This window comes from Carlito syrichta, unplaced genomic scaffold, assembly GCF_000164805.1.
Source record: "Carlito syrichta isolate Samal-C Ts95f unplaced genomic scaffold, Tarsius_syrichta-2.0.1 Scaffold288395, whole genome shotgun sequence".
Taxonomy (NCBI): domain Eukaryota; kingdom Metazoa; phylum Chordata; class Mammalia; order Primates; family Tarsiidae; genus Carlito; species Carlito syrichta.
In genome coordinates this window covers 57,660-66,982 of record NW_007232491.1, presented here as the reverse complement: position 1 = coordinate 66,982, position 9,323 = coordinate 57,660, and the positions used below count along the sequence as shown (strand labels likewise).

The following is a 9,323-nucleotide window of genomic DNA, read 5'->3' as shown; positions in this document are numbered from 1 at the left end:
CTCCAGTCTGGGCGACAGAGTGAGACTCCAACTCAAAAAAAAAACAAAAACAAAAACAATTCATACATCTATTTCCAGTAAAACAACCATTCAATCCATGCTGGACAAAGAAAAAAAGAAGGTGAATGGACAGGTTCAATTCACATCTGTTAAACATTAAATGTTCATTTATCTCATATAACTAACTACAGATGACAGTATTTTTGTGAAAATTGTCAACTATTTTTTGTTATGAATCTAGAGATCACTACTTGATCCAAATTTATGAGAATTTGTTCAGGTAACACATTTGCATTCATGCATTTGTTTGTCTGTTATTCATTGGTCTCTTTTTCTGAGTCAAATCCTCTAGCAAGCTATTTGTGCACAAGTGAACTTTTAAGCATTTCTCTAATCATGGCTAGTTGCTTAGAGATTCTGACAGGGGTAGGAGCTAGATGGTCACCTGAATATTCTCCAACTCCTCATTTCTACTCATCTGAAATAGTGTCAAGAGTTAGGGGGATTTATGTAATAGGTACCTAACCCTTCCTAGTAGTTAGGAGGGAATAATACAGGACCTCAGTTAAGGAAATATTCCTTTATCTTCTGAACTTACTATCTACTGAATTATTTAAATTTCAAGCCGGGCTCAGTGGCTCAGCCTGTAATCCCGTGCCTTGGGAGGCTGAGGTGAGTGAATTGCCTGAGCCCGCGGGCTCGAGACCCACCTGGGCAACTTGGTGAGACCTCATCTCTACAATAAACCAAAAAATCAGCCGGGCGTGCCTGTAGTTCCAGCTACTTGGAAGGCTGAGGTGGAAGGATCGCCAGAGCCCAGCAGGTCGAGGCTGTGGTGGCCGGGAGCGGCCACTGCACTCCAGTCTAGGCGACAGAGTGAGACTCCCACTCAAAATAATAATAATAATAATAATAATAATAATAATAAATTTCATTATGATAAAAGGCATTTGAAAGTATTAGTTTCTTGTCCCCTATTTTTCCCTATGGATTAGGCATTTCTTCAAAATCATGAGTTCTGATCAATGGTCTTAGACAAAGTACTTAATCTTTTGGTCCTCAGTTTCTTTATATTAAATTATAGGAGTGGTATATGACTAGGCTAAAGTCCTCCAAATTCTAAATATTATCACTATATAGAATAAAAGGGCACTTTATGAAGCAATACATGTCCTGAATTTAAAGATAAATTTGCCATCCATTAAACAAAATCGTTGAAGAGTAGGCACACTCTCAATGACACAATTTTCACTTTCCTTCTGCACTTCTTGTCAGCACTTGATTATTTAATTCTCTCTTTAATTTTCTTCCCTAAGTTGTCTAGAGAGCAGGAACCATATCCTGAGCACTGAATATCCCATCATGATAGCATGTATTAAATGCAATAATATTTACTGTGGTGAATAAGTGAATCTTGTTAATTATTCATATATTTGCAGAGAAGAGTATCAACCATCCCTCAGGAGTGGGTGAGAGTGATTTGACGGCAATGACTCAAATTCAAAGAGTAAGCTCAGTGCAGAATCAACACAAGGCATAAGGACACAAGGCATAAGACGATGCCGGTGGTTACTCTCAGCAGAGTGATTTCAACCTTGGCATTCCTTTGAGAGTTTCTTAACATTTATTCTAAACAGAATGCCTCTACAACCAAACAGGGGAAAGCATGAGGGAGAAGTACGTTTGGAAAACAGCACTGAGAAAAACAGCTGCCAGGCATCGAGGATTTTAATCTAGTTCCCAGTACAGTTTAATAATATGTGCCAAGTGAGTATTCAAAAATTAGTCATGATAATGATAGATGATAATGATCATCAGTACATCAGAGAGTGCAGTGGAAGAATCCGGCTTTAATGCCTTCTGTACTGTTTTTAGCTCTGTCTCTAACTGGCTTCATCTCTTAGGGCTAATGGCATGGCCATCTGTGCCTCCAGATTCCCCATCTGTGAAAAAGAGATTATATCATTTCCTACAGAAAGCCTGTGGACTGTGCTTTAATATCCTCCAGTGAAACATCATATCTAAATAAAAAGCAGACAGTAAGAAGCCAAATGCTACCAACGGAGTAAACCTTATGAGAAAGAGTATTATAAATTAAAATTAATTAAGAAGTTCTAAGTAATATTCTAATGACTTGAAGTGGTCAGTGCAAAGGTACTTATATAAAATTTATTTTAGATTTGTTAAAAGTAATTGAGAGCATAAATTATAAATAAACAAACAAATCCTAGGATGCTTTGACTCATTAAAATCAATATTTTTATACTTATTAATAAGAAAGGTTATGTGGGTTCTAAATTAATTTCTAAAGCAAACCAGCCTGACTTAAATTAAATCTACTATGACAAAGTAGCAATAATTCTTTAAAGTGCTATAATAAATACATAGATGAGGAAAGAAGAGGTCTTAGTTATTGAGACGATTTAGGGAAAAATTAGAATTCAGAGTAGCCTATGATTGCCTGGTTTATACAGCAAAGCCAAAGGCATTATCTGTGTAAATTGACATGATTTGAGCATATCAGTAAAAGCCATTAGTTACTCTGACCCTGACAGCCTAAATTGCTTGTTTTCTCAATTCTCTTTAGTGATATATGGTTTCTTCCTTTTTCTTTTGCTTAGTATGATGGTGCATTACAAAATTCAGAAGAATTTTATAGTTAGTTTGTATTTTTATCAAAATAATACATGTAGATTGCTTTTAACTAAAAGGCTTAAAACAAAACAAACAAAAACTGTCCCCTGCAATAATTTCAGTTGTCCTTTCTGACATGTATTGCATATCTTCATATTTCTAAATAGTTCACATATTCTACTCTCTTTTGCATCATGCATTCTGGACATAATTTGACTGCGTCCCTATGGTAGATAAGGATATCACTCTTTTACACAATCATCTCCATTTCTCCTTCTCCACTCTCCCAATATTATTATGTTTATATTATAACATAAACATTCAGTGTTTATATTAATATGCCCATGCAAATATTATTCACTATTAAGAATTATAGTCTATTGATCATATTTCCTTTCTTATCTTTTACTTTTCCTGGAGTTAATAATTGCCTTATTGTTTCTTTTACTTACTTAGTCCTCCTTGTACCCATCACTAATTCTTCCAAACCTCCCAGAAGCCTCTCTGTTACACTCTCTTCTTGAAGACATCCCTCTCAGTTACGTAATCCTCTCAGTTACACTCTCTTCTTGAAGACATCCCTCTGAAAGAATCCCATCCTACCTCTCTCTGGACTGGTAAACCTTTAGGCCTACTGCACATCATTCTGGGATTTCCTCCTACCCTTGGACAAAGCACTTAATCTCCTGGGCCTCAATTTCTTTATATTAAATTACAGAGGTGGTATATGACTAGGCTAGGATCCACCAAATTCTAAATATTATCAACATATAGAGTATATAGAGTATCCTAGGAGTGTCTGAGTTCGTTTTCTGTTTCTTGGACTTTGCATCTTCCCTTTTACATCCTCTTTGTGATAGATACAACATCCAGTAACATCATCAGGTTAAAAAGACAACACAAGGGTAGCAAACATCTACCCCCCAAGTCACATTGCTCCAATATATTTTTAATCTACCTTCACATTTAAGTTTGGCTGGGTATAGAATCTGAATTGGGAATAATTTTTCTTCAAATAGTTCTATTATTTACAACCGCTAGGGTTGTTGAGAAATTCCAGGCCATTCTGATTCCTTAGTCCATGATCAGTTTCTTCTCTCTGAAAGTTTGTAGAATCTTCTCTTTATCCTTGGTGTTTTGAAATTTTACAATATGGGCCTATTTTTGTCTATTCTGTTGATATGCAGTGGTCCCTTTCAGTATGAAAAATAGTATTCTTCAGTCCTAAGATAGTTTCTTGAATTATTTCATTGATGGTTTCCTTTTCTCCACTTGTCACTTCCCTCTTTCTGGAATGCCTATTATTTGCATATTGGGCCTCTTTCACTCCACCTCTAATTTTTTTACCCTTTATATTTTTCTCCTTCTCTTTATCTTTTTGCAATATTTCTCAGATAGTTTCTCAACTCAATTTCTATTGGATTTTTTGTTTATTCTATCTTCTTCTGTCCTCTGACTCTTCCTTTTAAGAGTATGCAATATCTTTTAATATCTCTCTGCAGATATTAAGGGTAGGGTTTTTTTTTTTTTAAACTTTATTCTTCTTGTATATCCTCTTTTTCCCTCCAAGTTTCTTTTTGCTTGTGTGTTTGTTTTGGTATCTGCCATTTTTGTAGACACTTTCCTCAGATGGCTGTGTGTGCATATTTAAGAGCAGGGGGTTAGAGAGAACGTGTTGATCTGTAGTTAAAAGATGCTTCCAATTTCCTCCTTAGAGGGTAAACCCTAACCCTAACCCTAACCCGAACTGCCAGGGTTCTGGGATGGAGGGTAGGAAGAGGACTAGGGAGTACAGGGTGGCGGGGAATCTGTATTGAGGAGGGGCAGCTGGCCCAGCAGTGTGGAATAAGAAAACAGATCTAGCTGAAACTAGTTAACAGTTAACTTCTCAAATAACCGTCAACCTTCCCCATCTTATCTCCCATTTCAAAGGTACCTGGAACTGCCAATACTTTAATCAAGAATGACCATTGTCAGAAAAAACCTCTAGCATACAAGTACACACTAAGACAAACCCACAGAAAATAAATTATCCTTAATATCCTCAGAGAGATAGAATAAAATATTTTATGCCCTTAAAAACTAATATCCAAAGGACAAAAAAAAGAGAGAGAGAGAGAAAACTCTCAGGCATGTCTTAAGTCTGCTGCCAAGTCAGTTACCACTATTCATCTGCTTTCTGTCTTTGAAAACTTGTTGCTGAAGTAGACCCACCTGAAATCAGAGGGTGATTTGTCTTCTCTCCTATTCTGTGCTTTCCCCTGGATTTATGACTTTTATTTTTAACCCCTTAAAGGAACTTTATTGGGATTTCAAGAGGGAATAAAATTAGATATGTATAATCAATCAGTCAAAGGAATCCTGTGGTTCCTTGGAGGGGTTTTCTTCATTAAGTTAATATACATAATATACAGCATAAAGAGGTGGATCCCAGACAAGAAAACAATGGATTTATCTGAGAAGATTATTTTATTTTGCTGAGACTATAGCCCCAAATAAGGCAATTTTCAATGTGTTATTCTTTGCAAATGACGCATTAGCTCATGTATCAAGTATCATGAGGGTACTTTCGGCAGAAAAATCACAAAACTCCAACTCTAACTAATGTGCACAACACAGAATTTATTATCTCACATCACTGGAAGTTCAGAGGTGAGAACACATGACTTAGTAGCTCGCTGACATCATCAAGTCCATGTCACACTGTCTCTCTACCCTGCTGTCCTCTCTATCACCTTCACTCCAAGGCTGGCTCTCCGCCATGTCATCATGATTCACTGTAGAGTCCAAACTTAGAAGGGATAATCAATCCATGGAAACTTCCTTTCTTGTTCTTAGACTGTAACCCACGCAGATCCTATCACTCTCTAGTCACTTTCAGATAGCAAAGAGTCTAGTCAAATTTATAACTTCACTATGATGCCTAACTTAATGCCCTTCTTGTCTCCCAACTCAGGCTTGACCTGTAGCACAAGGAATTCACCATAAGAAGACAAGAATCATCTCCACCTATAGCTCACTGTTCCCTCTGGCAGATCTCCCTACACTTCCATGGAGTTAAGAGGCAATATGGGAGAAAAGAGGAAATATCTTCTCCTTGACAGGCATAGCCATTACCCTCGCCTTGAGTGCTTGTGGGCAATCTCCAGAGACCCGGGATGTGGCCCTCACTCTACATGTCTCTGGTGCTAGATGTGATGCTGGTCTGATCAATTTCAACTCCCATCAGTATCCCCCCCCGCCCTTCCCCCAGACTGACCAGAGGGGCCAGCTTTCAAGTCAAGTTTCTGTGGTGTCTACTTGACATTTGGGGAAACCATCCTCTGTCACCATGCTACATAATAGGTGTGCAGGATGCCTCCTCTCTTTGCCCTGTCATCACAACCATCCTTTCTCAGACCTCAACACTCACAGAGGGCAGGTCAACAAGTTCATCCCTTAAGCAGATATCCAGCTGAGGAAAAGAAGGCCAGTCTTTCATTTTCCACCGAGCAGATGTCTTACACCTAAACAACTCTCTAAATTTCTTCTGTTTTCTCTCTATAAATAGCCAGGGTTTACACAGGGGATAGGGGAGTAGTTGGGGAAATAGACTCATCCTTCTCAAACGACCTCAAACCTTTGGTTAACCTGGCGTTTCAACCTTAGCACTACTGATATTTTGGACCAGATCATTAATTGTTGCTGGGGGTTGTCCTGTACATTATAGGATATTTAGTAGTACCCCTGGCTTTACCCAACAGATACCTGGAGCATCCCCTATTTCTTGACAATCATTACCAAAACTTCACTGGGTTAACCCAAGAGTCCACTCTGTTCTCTTAAGACCTAGGTTTTGATATACAAAAATTAGGAAAAGACTCAAAAGCGATTTGCTTTTTCTTGAGGCAATGATTGCCTTGTCCCCTCCCCCAAGGCAATGCATGGGAAGGTAAAGAGCCATCCAAAGGGGAAAAGAGAAATTAGACACATTGGGAATATGGTTACTATTTCCAAAGCATTATCCCACAAGTGTTTTATATATTCTCATCTGTCACCTTAGAAGATACACCATATGTTCTTTCTAGTAACTCCTTCATGTATATATTACAGTTTACAAATGGGCTGTAATGAATAAGCATATAGAAAAAAAACTTAAGGGGAGGAAGAAACATTTGATCACTAAATTCTGATCAATACGGCTGAAAATGAATTATTCTTCATACTCAGCACACATACCTGGAACCGTGTTTCTCAGTATTGAGTTTCCCTTCCAGTTTGGAACTCACACTACCTTTAGTGAATTGAAGGGAGGCTTGGGTGTTTGAAGAAGGTGGATCAAAAACCTTGCATTTGATGTCTTTAACTCTGCAGGAGTCATTCCAAGGAAATCGGTAAGAATCAGCAATAACTCCACTGACAGCAAACCTTTCACCACTCATACACGACAGAGATCTCGCCACTGCTGTTCCTCTTATTTATTCATTCATTTAAATTTGGCAGCAAGAGGTTGCTGAGTCCCCAGGTATCACTGAGGTTCATGTATAACAATGCTGGAGATCACAGTTTCATTTCTATAAAGGTTTCCAGCCCTTTATTCTGCTGATTAGCTAACTTATCCCCTTGGCACAAATGCGGAAAAACACTGGTTGAATCCGAGGCTAAGAGAAAGGGCACGATTATATCTTCTGAAACCTTACATATGGAGACTCTAAGCTCGGTTCAGCTTATTTTAAAAGTCTCACACAAAAAGTCTTTTGATACGGCCCTGGGCATTGGTACTAATTTCAATTCCTGTTTTATTCACATAGTCCCAGCTCATTTACCTTGACTCATTTTTCTTTTGGTCATAGAATTCTAATATGGCACATTAGTTGTGATGTAAAGCTAATTTTTTATGAGTACTTGGGGGAATTTAATCACTTTGTTACAGTATTATTTACACTGTATGTTGAGACACCGGTAGACTACACTATGAAAGCTTCAATCCTTCCTCTCTACCTAAATTCAACCCAAAATAAGCTTTTTTTCCTTGAGCACCTCAGATCTGATGTGAGGCGGGAGCTGTGTGTGCACACAGCCACCCCACCCCAGGTGCTGGTCTGCCAAAGGCTCTGCATTACTGAGCCAGAATGGAACAGTGGCTTTTCTCTCCAGATGAATCCTTGCACTCCAGATGTTCGTTTTGTTCACTAAGTGATTGACTTTCAGTTCCTTTTCTATGAATGAGGCTACTTTGGATTTGTATGTCTGCCCTTAGATACTCTAAACACTCTACCTTGTTCTTATATCATTGATACAGTAAATTGAGTGCATTCATATTCAGATGACTTACAGGCTTGCAGCAAAGGTGAACACTCTTTTAACAGCTAACAGTTTAACTAGTTAATAAATACTCTGGCTTATGCATCTTCAATGTCCAAATAATGCTGTGGCATGATGCACTACCCCAAAGTATCATTATTAAGAGCGTTAATGACTGTTGGAATAACTGGTGAAAAGACCAGTAATACAGTTTTCTAAGAACATTCCAAATAAGCTCCCTGATCACTTTTTTTTAATGTCGTGTGTAAATGCGACCGTTGATATAGCTATACTCTGTGCCCAGCATTGTGTTAAACAGATAATTTCATTTAATCCTCAGGTGTGCCCTATGAGGTATATTGTTGTCTCACTTGAATTGCCCTGAAAACAGAACTTGAGACAAGGGCTTTGTGTCCGTAGTATATTTTCAAAGTGATCCTTGAGGGCATGAGTGAGGGCTGCAGAAAATCGAAACAGAGGAAAAAGTAGAGACGACATAAGGATGCATTATTTAGGCACCACCATGGGCCCCAGGAACTTAATTCTTCACGAGACTTGGACAGCTGCCTCCCGCCATGGTCCAGTAGGACAAGAAGAAGGGGTACTTATCCGCTGGTTCCCATGCTCCACGGGTCCAAGGTTACCCAAGGAGATGGGAAACTTTCCCAGGGCAGAACGCAAAGAAGGTAGGTCTTACAGGGAAGTGAGATGATGCAGCCAGCAACAGTCCCTTCAGACACAGATAGGTCAGAGACTGTGAGTTGGAGCAACCAAAGCTTCTGACACAAGTATTATCCCCCCTTTTACAGAGAGGGAACTGAGGTACATGGAGGTTACTTCACCAGCCCGAGGTCACGCGACTAACCAGTGGTAGGGCCAGGATTTGAACATGGGCAATCAGACCTCATAACTGCTGTGCTATTGACCCTCTCACATGAGGTATGATGACTGCACTCCACCCTTCCCTTCTGTAGCTCCAAGAAGAGATTTGGGACGTCCATCCACCAGTTCTGTTTGGAACCCATCTTTGTGACATTTATTCAGAAGTTGCATTGTCTCCTTTGGGAACTTATTTTCTAAGTTGCAACAACATAAGAAAATGCTACTGCATAGTGGGAAATTGCCAGGGGTGGGGGCAGGGGCAGAATTGGCAGTAGTGGGAATCTGCTGGGAAAGGGGGAGGCACACCTCGTCAACAAGGGTACCTGCATAATGAACATTTATATACCTAACCCTAGATTGTACCCCACATATTTAAAACAAAAAAATTTAAAAAGAAAATGCGACCAGGCTCCGTGGCTCAGCCTGTAATCCCAGCGCTTTGGGAGGCCAGGGTGAGTGAATTGCCTGAGCCCGCAGGTTCGAGACCCACCCGGGCAACTTGGCGAGACCTCATCTCTACAATA

General features: G+C 39.3%; 1 protein-coding gene across 1 annotated transcript in view; it reads right to left on the bottom strand.

The window, feature by feature from the left end:
* The window catches only part of FSIP1 (fibrous sheath interacting protein 1), a 225,019-nt gene that overhangs the window by 213,132 nt on the left and 2,564 nt on the right, over positions 1-9,323 (bottom strand). The window contains exon 2 of the mRNA XM_021710300.1: positions 3,479-3,481. The gene's annotated coding sequence lies outside the window, so the exon portion shown is untranslated. The remainder of the gene's footprint in view (positions 1-3,478; positions 3,482-9,323) is intronic.